The following is a 13,131-nucleotide window of genomic DNA, read 5'->3' on the forward strand; positions in this document are numbered from 1 at the left end:
AACAGGAGGATCCAATCAATTCATGGGCATAAATATTTATTGCTTAGTGGGGGGCTCTCTGTAGGAAATCTCCTTGGCTGCAGTTCAGTCTTAGGTGAAATGGAGTTCTGGGACTCTTGCAGTTCCTGGAATTTCTTTTTTATAGAAACAAGTGGTTACAATCACTTATTATGTGTGTAAGTTTCAGGTTCTCCTGATCTTCATTGTTCAATATCCCAGAGGATATGGGATATTGGAGACCCTTTCCAGGATCCACAGACCAAATTTTAAGCAAGATGCTGGTTGGTGTCATCAAGCATTCAATGCCCTGTGGTGGGGATTGAATAAGGTCTCGGCCTGCGTACTTGGAATGGCCAGACTGGATGATCTTATTCAGTCCCTGCTACAACCTCCTGGGGTAAATATCATTATTATCATTTTACAGATGAGCAACCGATGTAGAAGCAGGTAAATTTAAAGTTGTGGTAGACAGTCTGTCCAAAGTTATCTCCCCACAACTTGATACTGGGTTTTGGGAAGTAGGGATAAGAAAGCTTCTTCATATCTGATCAAATAAAAAAAGCACATGATGAGCACTCTTTCCACCTTGATCATCACCCTACACCCTGACTTTGGAAGGTTTCTTAAAAAGATGTGATATCTGAAGCTGTGGCAGCCGCCTTGTGACCATAAGAGGAAGATGGAGACAATTTGGAGAAGCTGGCGTCTTGGAGTTGCAAATCTACCTTGAGAAATGCCTACCTCTAGACTAGCAGCCAGTAACTTAACTGTGGCTTAAGTCCCTGTTAGTCATAGCTTCTGTTACTTCCAGAAAGACTCATAGGCTCTGTTCCCAGCCCTGTTGGGGGGCTGAGGATGGGTTGGTAGATGTCATCCTTAGAGTACAGACAAGACCTAGAGGGGTTAAGGACTTGCCTGAGGTGTCCTCAGGTGGAAGAACATGCTATCTCAGGGGGTGGCTGAGCAAAGAGTGAGCATGGCTGTGGGTTAGACAGGGGATGACCTGGGGCAGGGTGGGGCAGGCTGGAACCCCAGAAGAGGAGCGGGGAGCCTGTGCAAGTTTCGTGAAGGGGTAGGCGGAGGAGGCACAGGGAAGATGTGGGGGGACTTCGGCCAGAAAGCATGCATGCAAACTCGCAGGTGAAACAACAAAAGGCAGACCGCCGTCCAGCAGTGACTTCCTGTGGCTGTGCTGCAGAGGACCTGCAGGAAGGAAGGAAAGGCAGTGGCTGGGATTCAGCTTTGACTATAAGGACCTTAATTTAGATCAGACATCCAGGAAGACGTTAGGAAATGCACTAGCAGCAATCTCTCTGCGCAACGCTTTGTCCTGCAGAGGCACAGCCAGCTGCAATTTCTTATTTGACCCGCCGATGGTCCTTTGTGGTAGGCAGGGGTGAGAACGTCCATTTACGGGTGAGGGAACGGTGGCAGAAAGCCACATGGCGGAGCAAAGCCGAGAACCCTGCTCCCATGAGCCCTGGTCTCAGCCACCTTTCTGGACCAGCTGGTGTGCCGGCTCCCCTAGGGGGAAATGTAGCCTTGATTTGTAGCATTTGCTCATTTCCATAGTGTAAATAGTCCCACCACGGGTGATTTGGCCAACATTTTAACAACTTTCTTGCAAAACTGCTGGCATTTAACATTGGCTCTCAGAGCCCGCATGAACTTGCTGCACACACAGTAGACCCTGCCGGCCACGGCCCCGCCCCACTCACCCATCCACTGACTTGGTGAGGGCCCACGGGCCCTGCTTCCTCCTGGTGACCGGCCTGTCTCTCTCCCACCTGCCCCTGGCTTATGGCCTTTCAGCTCTTGGCCCCACAACTTGGCGCTGCCTTGTGTGCCTGACCTTGTTTCTGGTTTGTCGCCTCTGCTATCCCCTAATCCTGACCCCTAAATTCCTGCCCCTGGTCCTTCATGGTGACTTGCTGGATGCTTTGGTGTGGGGCCTGCTCCCTCTTCCCTCAGCCATGGCTGCCCCTGGTCCCTGCCCCCAGCCCAGGTCTGCCTGCCGGATGAGATTGCACCCCACGGAATCCTGGCAGCAGGATGTCTGGATGCTTACAGATGAAAACGTCCTGGGAGCTCATTCTGAAGTTCTTTCCTTTCCAAATGGCCCACTGTTCCCTTACAAACTCTGAGACCCCTGTAAAGACCAGATTGCCTCCGATCTTTTTCACTGCAACCTCTCCCCTGCCTGGATTTGCTTACTCTCTCTTCTTCGCCAAAAGTGATGACCCAACTTGAGCCCCGGCTCCTCCAGCTCTCTGGGACTCTCTGTCCTTCCCAGCCCTCCCCTCCAGATCCATCCCATCTGGCGTCTGCATCTGCTATCCTGTGCCCCAAACCTACTCCGTCCTCTCTCCCTTCCTTTATTAAGATCTTATCACTGTTCCACACCCAAACCCTAATCACCACTACCAAGGCTTAGGTTGAGCCCCACCACCTCCCAAGCCCACCCCTGAGGTCCCACAGCACTTCCAGCAGAACTCCTCAGCACGGTCAAGTGTCACTTCCTCCAGGAAGCCCTCCCTGACCTCCTCCCTTCTTATCTTGGAGCTGAGTGTCCTCTCCTTGTGCATCTTGTGCAAACCTTGATTATAATGCTCCTCCTGCTGGTCTCTCCACTCAGCAATGGGTTTTGGGAGGAGAAACTGTGTCCATTTGCCTTGGAGCCCTGAGCAGCGCCTGGCCTATGGTGAGGTGCCGCATCAACATGGCTTTGATGACACTGGGATTAGTGGTCATTTCTCTTTGAACACTCTAAAAGCACTTCCGTTGGGATGCCTCCCAGCTCCTCTCCTTGAGTGGAAGTTTCTTGAAGCCAGGAACTCATCCTGTTCCTCAGGGCCCCTCCCCGCATGTAGCTTTTGGCAGGCCCTGCCGCTGGCCACCGCAGAGACATGCTGGAGGCTGCTGGGCCGCCGGGTGTGTGCCTGTTTCTTCAGGCACAGCTGGCCGTGGACTGATTTGTCTCAAAAGACAATTAAGTTTAGGAGAGAGTTTTTCACATGCTCACGAGGCCTCACACTATCTGATTAGGAAGACCCTTGGAGAGACAGAGGGTGCAGTTGTCATTAAAAGATAAAATTTGCACTGTCTGTGGAAGCCGGGTGGCAGGACAGTCACTTTGGGCAAAGGCAGCAAGACTGAATGATCCACTCTGGAAGCTGGAATCCACTGGAGGGGTCAGAGGTCAGAAGAATCTTTGGATCCAAGTGGGGGGCTGGGGACTTCTCATGAGGGTGAGCAGGCCTTCTCCCCCAACCCGCTACCCACTGACCAGCCTCCTTCGCAGGGAATATGGACTCCGGCTCCCAGCTGGAACCCACGAGCAGAAATGTTCTTTTGGTTTTCCGGTTAGAATCCCACGAGCAGGAATGTTCTCGTGGTTTTCCTGTTGGAATCCTCAGGGCAGGAATGTTCTCGTGGGTTTCCTGTTGGAATTTCATGAGAAGTGCTTCCATTCTTCCAGTCTCCTGTCCCTGAAGTTTTGGGAGCATGGAGTCTTGGAGGAGTCCCAAGCCCAGCCCCTGCCCAACCTTGCCCACGACCTCCAGGCATCTAATGAGTGTGGAAACCTCCCACAGGAGGGACTCTTAGGCTACCTATGCTGTCACCGCCACCGGGATTTCTGAGCTAAGCTACGGTCATCGCTGTTCTGGTGCTATGAACAGGGTCGACCTGAAGGCAGCTGGCCCTGCTGTGGGGTGAGGAGGTGGGATGGGGTAGCCACAACCTCACTACTTACTAGCTGGAGGTACAGGGATCCAAGTCTCTCTAAGCCTTGGTTTCCTCCTCTGAACGATAATAGAATTTATGTTGCAGAGTTGCTGTTGGGGACAAATGAGATGACTCTCCCATGGCCCGTCTCTGAGCCCAGGACCAGGTCACACTTGCCATACCTTGGCATAATCCAGCCGGCACCTGCCTTTGCTGGGCAGAATCTCTTTTTTTCCTTTCCAAATCCTCATCCATCCCCCATGTCCATGTTACCAGGGCTCCTTCCTGTTCCCAGCAGCTCCAGCCAGGTGTCAAGGGTCACAGGCATCTCCCCAGGGGCCCTGCCCCTGGCCTCAGCCACCTGCAGCCACCTCCCTGGAATGCTTGTCAGGCTGAGGGGCCTCCTTTGGGCCACAGGTATGTGAGGAAAGAGGCCAGGGGCCAGGGCCAAAGCAAGCCATCCAGTCGGCCAATCTACCTTTGCCGAGGCTTAGTGCCTGCGACATGGCTCGGCAAGGCCCCCACTGTGCCCTTCCGGGGACAGGGGCAGGGAGAGCTGTCCTACCCACTCCCTCTGCCCTCCCTCATCTTCGTCTACGTCACCCTCATCCTCCTCTTCTTCTTCATCCCAGGCTCTTTCTGTTTCTCTGGGCATTTTCTTTCTAAACCCTTGTAAAACCCTAGTTAGGCAGGTGGAGCATAGACCACCTTCGTCATTAGGGCAGGAACTCATGCTCAGAATGAAGAGCATGAGCTAGTAGCACACATTTCTACGGGAATTAAAAAATTCTGGAATAGGTAATCCCCAAACACTCACACGGATAACAGATGTGGAGTGCATGAAGACGTGCACGTTAAGAGTCCGGCTCTCGCCCGTCCCCTTTCTCTCCCCACCCCCTACACTCGTCACTCCATTTACTAGTTTCTTCGGTATCCTTCTAGAATGTCCTGTGTAGATCCAAGCAAATATGGCTGTGTAGTCTGATCTCCCCACTTCCTGCCCAACCGGGAGCATGCTGTGCCTGCTGTTGTGCCTCACTTTCCCCCAGTATTGATCTTGGAAATCCCTCCCCGTCAGTTCCTGGAGGACACGGTCAGTCCTTGCATGATCGATCACTGGCCACCTGCATTGAGCACTGGCTGTGGCCAGTCCCTGTGCAAAGCGATCTACACAGATCATGTAATCATCACAGAAACCTAGACACATAGTGCGCTATGATCATCTCCTTCTACAGACGAGAAAACTGAGGTGTGGAGGGTTAACCTAGTGCAGGTCATTTGCCGTCTGGTTCCAGAAACAGCAGTGCTGCCTCAGGCTCCGGAAGGACCAGCCTCTTGATTTTATCCAACCCTCAGCAAATGCGAACACTAACCCGGTTCTGTTGAAAGCCACAATTGAACCGGCGACCTTCAGACTTCACTTAACACATGCCCAATTGCACCATTTCACCATCCACAGAAGGAACAGGTCAGACTGCTACCCAAGTGGTTAAAGGAATGTGCCATATTTCACCAGGTCCCCAACATGTGAAAATGATTATCCCCATTTTCTGGAGGAGGAAAATGAGGCTCAGAGGGGTTGAGCCAGGATTGCAGCTCAGGTCTCAGGACTTCCTCCCGGTGGCGAATACTGTCCAGCTCCCCTTCCTCTACTTTGTCCCCTGGGCTGGGGGACGTGTCGGCTGCCAGGCCCCCTCTCTGGGGGGAAGGCAGGAGTTGAGCCTAGGCCCCAAAGGGCTGCCGTGGAGTCAGGGTGGGCTCTGGGTCAGCCCAGGGTGTGGGGAGGAGGTGCTTGTCGAAAGCTGGTGAAAAGGGATGAAGTGTTGTCCCCTCTTCCCCAACCTGGGCCCTCTGGGACAGAAGGACCCAGACCCCTCACAGTGACGCGGGGGTCACGAGAGCAGCTGCCGAGACCGGTGCTTCACCCAGAGCTGGCTCCTCAGAGGTAGCCAGGATGAGGGACGCTCCTTGGGTTCCTGCTTGCCCCGGTAATGTGTTGGGGACTCAGGGGAGGCCCTGAGCCCCAGCCTGCTGGCTCATCCAGCTGTTGTTCTGCTCCTCTGGGCTCTGGGCTTTCCAGAACATTCCACCAAAGGAAAAACATGGGATGGGTGGGGAGGCTTAGGGCTTGGCGGGAGACTGATCTCGGCTCGCGGATGCGGAGCCCTGGGACCAGGGCAATCTAGCGATCAGCAGGAGAGTGTCCTCATGTCCTTCAGGGTGTCCTTGCTATGGTCAGCACCAGGGTGCCACAGATGGGCCAGGTGGGCTCAAGGCCCACCAGCTTTGGGACGTGCGGCCACTCGCTCTGCATGCCTCCCCTGGGCCTCAGTTCCAGACCCTTGGGCTCCCCAATGCCTGCCCCTCTGCTCTCCTCCCAACACCCCCAGCCCTGCTCTCCCCCAGAACCCCCGCAGGGACGGCTTCCATTTACCCACTACCACCGCACACGTCAGAGTTGCCATTTATGTGACCCTCGCTGTGTGGCAGGCGTTTACGAAGTACTTTACTCACATGCACACACCCTCATACTCACACTGTCACCTGGTGCCAATTAATCTTTGCAAGACCCGAGTGAGGAAGGTATCATTGTTACCATCTCCATTTTACAGATCAGAAAACTGAGGCACGAAGAGTTTGGTCTGAGCCCCCCACCCCCAGCTGGCGAGTGTGGGGAAGGCCGTGTGCTCTGCGGTGTGGTGTGGGCTGAGCGGGGAGCCCCAGGTGTGTGGACGGAGAGGAGGGAAGGCAGCTGGCCGGTGGGCCACGGCCGAGGTGTCCGGGCGGCGTTCGAGACCTCCACGATCTCGACCCCAAGTTGTGGGCCGCGGTGCGGATGGAGATGGGAGCGGCTCACTCTGGGGGGCCCTCTCTTCTGGTCCTCGTGGGCAGTCACCCTTCCGTCTGTCTTGATTGTCTGGCTGGGGGTGGGGTCAGCAGAGAACTTCCTTGCTCTTCCTCCTCACTTTATGTCTATCCATCTCTCGGCCCCACCTCTCGGCAGCTTTTCCTCCCCCCATCCGTGTTTCTGTTTCCCCCCTCTCAAGTTCTCTCACTCTTCTCTCTCTCTCTGTATTGGCTGGGGGGGGGGCTCCAGAGCCCGTGCAGGGTCATGTTCTTGCAGCGGAAGCCCTCAGAACCCAGGGACAGAAGGGCTCCTGTTGCCACAGCTTGGTCCTTTCAGCCTGGAGTGCGAGCTCAGCCCCAGCCTCCACACCCTGCAGCCCCTGTCAGCCTCTGGACCCACCCACTGCACGGGGCTCCCCACTCCAAGGGTTTGGGGAGCTCGATGGCAATTGTGAAGCTGCTTCCTCTGTGTGCGACCTCTCACATTTTCTGTTAGGGATGTTCCATGGCCCCATCTCCTGGGGCCCCCCTGGGCAGGGTTTGTGCCTCCATCCCTTGTTGGGGACACTGCTGCTGTCCTCTTGGATCCTCTCTCTCCCTCTCTGCCCCCTCCTTGCTCCTCCCTGTTTGGGGCTCCTTCAGACTCTCTGGGCCTTTCATCCCGTTTTCCGGGGCCGGACCCGGGGGCCTGTGCTCGCTGCTGACCAGCACGGAGCAGCGGGGACGGCTTCCCCCACACGCCCGGAGAGAATTCCCCGTAGAGCAGAAGGGCGAGCTGGGGAAGAGGTCATCCTTGCAGAGTGTTGCTTTTTTGGCTTTTCTGAAGATTGCGAAAATGTGGCTTTGTCTGAGCAAGTTAAAAAAAAAAATCAATGCCACCTCCCACAGATGATACTGTTTCTCAGGCCCTCGGAGCCACTGTTGGTAGACAAATAACACATTAAAAATAGCCTTGTGTTTCCCAATCTCACGGCCTCTGGGGGCTGCGGGGAGAGGCCTTGGCTGGACGGGGCTTTCTGGCCCATTGTTTGCCCGCCTGGGCTAGGGGAGGGCGTGGGGCCGCTCGTAGGCGCAGTAATTCCCGGCCACAGAAGGGAGGAGAGTGAGTTCTTGGCGAGGATGAGCAAGATAACGCACACTTGAATGGGGTAGCTGTTTGATGTTTATTTTTCCTTTCCCAGGCCAAGAAATATAGCACACTCCATTTTGAACTTCAGCTTCCACCAACTCCCCCCCATCCCCCGCTCTTTCTTTTTTCTGAAAGTGTGCAAGGGAGACGGAGATACAAAGTCTTATTTCCATCTGGGCTCTGGCCCAGGAGCCGGGACCAAAAAGTTACTTAAGTCATATTTCCATCATCTGCAGATGGCTGTGTATTTATTTCTCACCAAAGTGAAATCCCAAATGGACTGCAGATATTTGCACGAGTCGAAACTGCTTCCTCCTGGCAGGGCCAGGATGGGGCTTTGATCCTGCTGAGAAAACAGAAATCTTGGCCGCAGCCTGGCAATGATGCTGCAAGTGGGGCTGCCCAGCATTACCCGAGAGCCAGGCCCTCAGGGGCGGGACGGGCCCAGGGGTCCACAGGGGCCGTGTCCCCTAGACGAGAGAGCGCTTGAGAAGCCAGTGGGAGGTGGCTGAGTGATGGGGACAGAAATCAAGGCACGTAGTAGGGTCACCAAGCAGGTGACTGGCCCAGACAGAGTAACCCTCTGGAGGATGGCAGCCACCGTCTGAACTCTGTGAGCAAGTCTGTGTGTGGAGGAAAAGCCAAACGGTGGAAAACTACTCCGGGAGAAACCGCTGCTCCTGGACACAGAGGCTTGCTGTTAGGCCTGTGCTCTCGGCCTAGTCTCTTTCTCTGCACCCTCATCCCCAGGGCGCTGAGCCTGGCACCTGGCACGGGGCAACGGCCTGAGCGCACGGGCTGGTTCAGCCCTGGATCAGGAGGGGCAGCTGGGTTGAGCTGAGGCAAGACTTGTTACTGCCACCAGGGGGCGCGCTCACCTCCGGGGCGGGACTCCATCCGGTGCCCCACACCCCACCCAGGAGGATGGTGAGGGACTCTCCAAGCAGGGCAGGACCCTTAACGGCTGAGGAGTGCAAATCAGGGGAACCATAGGAGTAAAGAGAACTGGCAAAGCCCAACACCAAAGGCTGCTTTCCCGTCATCTCTTTCCTCTCCCTTTCCTCGTTTCTCGTTTGCATTAGTGTCCAGTGTGTATTTGCATTGCGCCTTCTCTGTTTCCTGGCTTTTGTTTTCCTCTTTTTTGGCTCCAGGTATCCCTTGCAATGGTGCTGATTTCTGTAAAGTGAATCCTGTGTTCCTGCTGCCATCCGTTGTAAGATTTCATGTGTGTTCCCAGAGCGGTGGGGAGGTGGGCCCAGAGCCCCCGTGGAGTTAAAGGCTGCTGTGCAGAGGAGCAGACCTTGCCCACGGATGAGGCGGGAGACGGCGAATGCCACTGTGTCCCCTCCAGAGCTGTCCAGGCTTCCTCAGGGCCGCCCTGCAGCCCACCCCTTTCCTAGCCATACAATGCCTCTTGGGCCTAGGACCTCTGGCGCCACACTCCCTGCGGGCCGCAGCAGGACCCTGTGCCCTGGGGTCTGAGCTCCTGGGTGAGCCTCCTGGGGTGAGTGCAGCACCGCCTTGCAGGGAGCTGGGACTCAAGTCCCCGCTAGGTTCTTCCCAGCTCGTGTCTCCGCCTGCCTGGCTCTTCTCTCCCAGGTCAGCCGCAGGCCCCGTCCCCCACCCGGGCCCTCCCGCTCCCCCCACATCTTGGCTCGGCACTCTGTTTTCCTTTAAGATTCTCTTTCAACAGAGCACAAAGTTGGCCACTAGCATCTCTGGCCTGGCCACCTCGAAGCCTGACCCTGACTCATGGTCCTGGGCCCGACAGGACGTGGTTCACGTCGGTTTAGAAAACCTGGACGGCAAAGTCACAAACCATCTGCACCCTCTTCTTCCGCCCTAGACGTTATTTATGTGTGCGGCTTTGTGTTCGTTGCTAAATGTGGCCTGTGTGAAGGCTGTTAATTAACCCATGGAGAAGTGCGCTTCCCATAAGGCAGGGCCAGGAACCGGAACGTGTTTCTAATCAGGTAGTTAAACGCAGAAGATTTATCCTGCTTCAGGCGAGCGGCTTCATGAAGGCAGAGGAAGGGGCTGGAGGAGATGCCCTCCTCCAAAGCGGTTTAAAGCAAGCCAGTTCTGTGCACGCAGATTGTCAGGAGGGCAGGAAACCCTAAATCAACGGTGCCCCTGGGCCTCGGTGAGGAGACAGGAGAGGGCATGGGGGCAGCCACCACAGCCCGCCCGCGGGAGGTGTGGTGGCACAGGCTGGCCGTCGGAGATGGTCCGGGCAACTCTCCAGGGACGAGCCATTTGTGAAATGGGACCACGTCCTGCCCTGCCTCCCTCACGGGGCATTTGTGTGGGGAGAGTGAGCAGGATCTGAAGAGCCACCCGCAAATAGAAGCCCTCACCCTCAGCAGGGCGATTGTGCCTCACAATGGGGCGTGTTGGGAGGTGGGGTGTGGGTGACAAAGTGGGAGGAAGGACTTTCATTCCCTGGGGGGGACAGGGTGTTCTGTGGCCAGGATGTTCCTAAGCTTTCCAGACCTGGCCTCTATTCCCTCACCTGTCAAATAAGGGTCATTCTAGAATCTTCACAACTGGCTATGGGGTTATGGGTTTCAAGATGCTAAAAACAACCCTTCTCCTGAAAAGAGGAGAGACCAACTTTTGGCTCCACTCCCCCTAGGTTGCCCAGCCCAGGCCCCTGGCTGGAGGGGCGAGAGGCAGGAGGCAGGGGGGAGGTCTGCGAGGCCTGGCTGGGAGTGGGGCAGAGAGGCTGAGGGGCCACCGAGGCCCTGAGACTTACAACTGCGTCTCTTTGCACCCGCATAAAGGCACGCCTAAAAGCACCATTGAAAGGGAGGCTCAGACTGCGGGCCGTGCTCAGCCGAGCTTCTTGTCACAGCCCAGTGAGCCCAGAAAACAAAAAAATGTATTCACAGCTCTGAGCCTTTCCCACTTCCCCGGCTTATTTCATTTGAAAATATTCAGAGTCGGAGGGAGGGAAGGAAAAGGAAACAGTCCAGCCTGATTCCCTTTGACCTTGCGTCTGCTGGTTGGGGGTGTTGTCACCTCTCGGAGCCACACATTTCCCAACTTGTAGGGTCATCTTGGGATGGAGACTAGATAATGCCCAGGAAGAACAACTCCAGCAGGAGGTGCATGGGAGCTCCCTCCACCCCTTTTCCCTCCTCCCTCCTCTCCTCCCTCCATTCTCTCCTGAGGTCTGTTGTATCACCCTCTTTGCTGCGTTCGTTTTTAAATATATATATACATTTAATTTATTTTTTTCCTCGGTCCTATTAGTTCAGCCATTTGAAAAAATTTTTTTAAAGTTTTTTTAGAGACAGGGTCTCACTACACTGCCCAGGCTGGTCTTGAACTCCTGGGCTCAAGCGATCCTCCTGCCTCTGCCGTCTAAGTAGCTGGGACCACAGGCACAGCCACCACGCCCAGCTTGTATCCCTTTTTAACATGCCCAGATTAAACCAACCCCATATCTTTCAAGGATTTGACCCAGAGAGGCCCAAACAGTAATGAATCTTAAGCCGAACAGAACCCAAATATCTATATTTCAACTTGCCTCATAAACTAAGAGAATATGTACGCGTTTAAAGCTTTTTCCTTAGTTAGCAAGCTTCCAGGTGATGGGATGCAGGCTAATGTTTGAGAACCATTGTTCTAGAGGATGCAAGTGCTTCCAAGCCTGGAGGGAAATGGTCTTTGAATATCCAGAGGTGAGCAAGAGGGAGGGATGGTGTTTCCATGTGAAACAGCTCCTGGGGAGCCCTTTGCTAGGATTTGGCCACCTCCTCCCCCTCTGGGGCTCCCCTGGTACCTCTAGCCGCTGAGTCAGTGGCCCGCGAAGCCTGCTGTCCATTCCAGGAGTCGGGGTTGAAATCGCCTTTCGGGTGTCCATACCCCTGGGGAGGTGAAGCTCCTGACTCCGCTTTATGGAGCGTCCACCATCTTGGTCTTGGGGTGGGGAGAGATGGAGAGTGTGTTTCAAACGTTTCTCATCCAGAGCCCTCTCCCCACCTCCCCGCCCCAGGACAGTAAAGCTACCAGTGTCCCCAGCACCCTGGCTTTCCCAGTGTGGGATATGTCCCAGTAGAACTTTCTGCACTGATGGAAAAGTCCTGTATCTGCACTATTCAGTATTGTGGCCGTGAGCCACAGGTAGCTAGCTATTGAGTGCTTGAAATGTGAGGGCATGCGAAACTAGCATGCTCATTTTCTTTCGCTTAAATTCATTTATATTTAAAAAGCCATGTGTAGCTCTTGGCTACCATATTGGAGAGGGCAGTTCTGGGACCTCCGTTCATGTCTCAGCTTCTGAGACCTACCTTCTCTGTACCCTTGGCATCTGCTCCAGCCCTGCAGGGTCCTGTCCCATTACACAGAAGGGAAACTGGGAACCAAGAGATGGGGTACTCTGGGGAGCACTGGAACCTGCCCCCTCCTCTGCCTTCCAGCCCAGGCTCTGGTCAGCGGCTCCATCAGACCCTGGCCTCTGGCCGAGGTGTGGGAGGTTGCATGTGATGAAACTCAAGCCCCCTTGGCTGGCACCCAGCTGTGGCTTTGCACTTGAGCTGTGGGGCTGGGTGGAGGCGGCCAGAGAGGACCGTCAGAGGATGGGAATTCGGGTGGCCCGGTCAGCAAGGTCTGTGGGCAGGAGCTGTCCCCAAGGGGACTTCCAGGCCAAGCAGGCTTCCAGGTTCTGTGTCCTGGCAGCTGGGGGCTCTGTGTGACCCAAACCCTCCCAGATGCCCCACTGTGGAGAGGGACCATGGAGGTGGTGGATGAGGATGTGACTGTGTACAGTGAGTGCAGTGAGTGCAGGGCAGGGGAGGGCATTGGCACCAGCTTTTTTGGCAGGAGACCAGCCAGCTTGCTCCACCCTCCCCACCATCACCCCCAGCTACACAGTTTGCACCACGAACAAAATGAAAATGCGAGGTCCCTTGTTCAAAAATTGTTAAGTATTTCAAGACTGTGACATGGGAGCATTAATCCAAGGGTGGGGTCCTTCTGACTGTGGGGCCCTGTGCAATGGCACTGGTCACCAACTCGTGACGCTGGCCCTGCCTCTGAGGCCCCAGACCCAAATGAACAGAGGACCTATCTTTGTGGCCAGATGTAAAAGCTGACCCATTCCTCTGTCCCCAGCCCCACTGGGGCTTCTGGAGCAGACAGAGATGGTGTCAAGCCTCGAACTCCTGGGCTCAAACAATCCTCCTGTCTCAACCTCTTGAGTAGCTGGGACAATAGGCACACGCCACCACACCTGGCCCAGCAATGCATGTTTATACAGTGCCCACTGCAGGGCAGGTGCCTTGCTAAGGGTCTCACCTGTATTACCTTCTTCCATCTTCCTGACACATGGAGGCAGATATTCTCGTCTGCCCCTTTCACAGATTGGAAAACTAAGCGCAGAGGGAGGAACTTCCTGGGTGAGGGAAATGTGACCATGTGGTTAT

Source organism: Microcebus murinus, chromosome 3 (assembly GCF_040939455.1).
Source record: "Microcebus murinus isolate Inina chromosome 3, M.murinus_Inina_mat1.0, whole genome shotgun sequence".
Taxonomy (NCBI): domain Eukaryota; kingdom Metazoa; phylum Chordata; class Mammalia; order Primates; family Cheirogaleidae; genus Microcebus; species Microcebus murinus.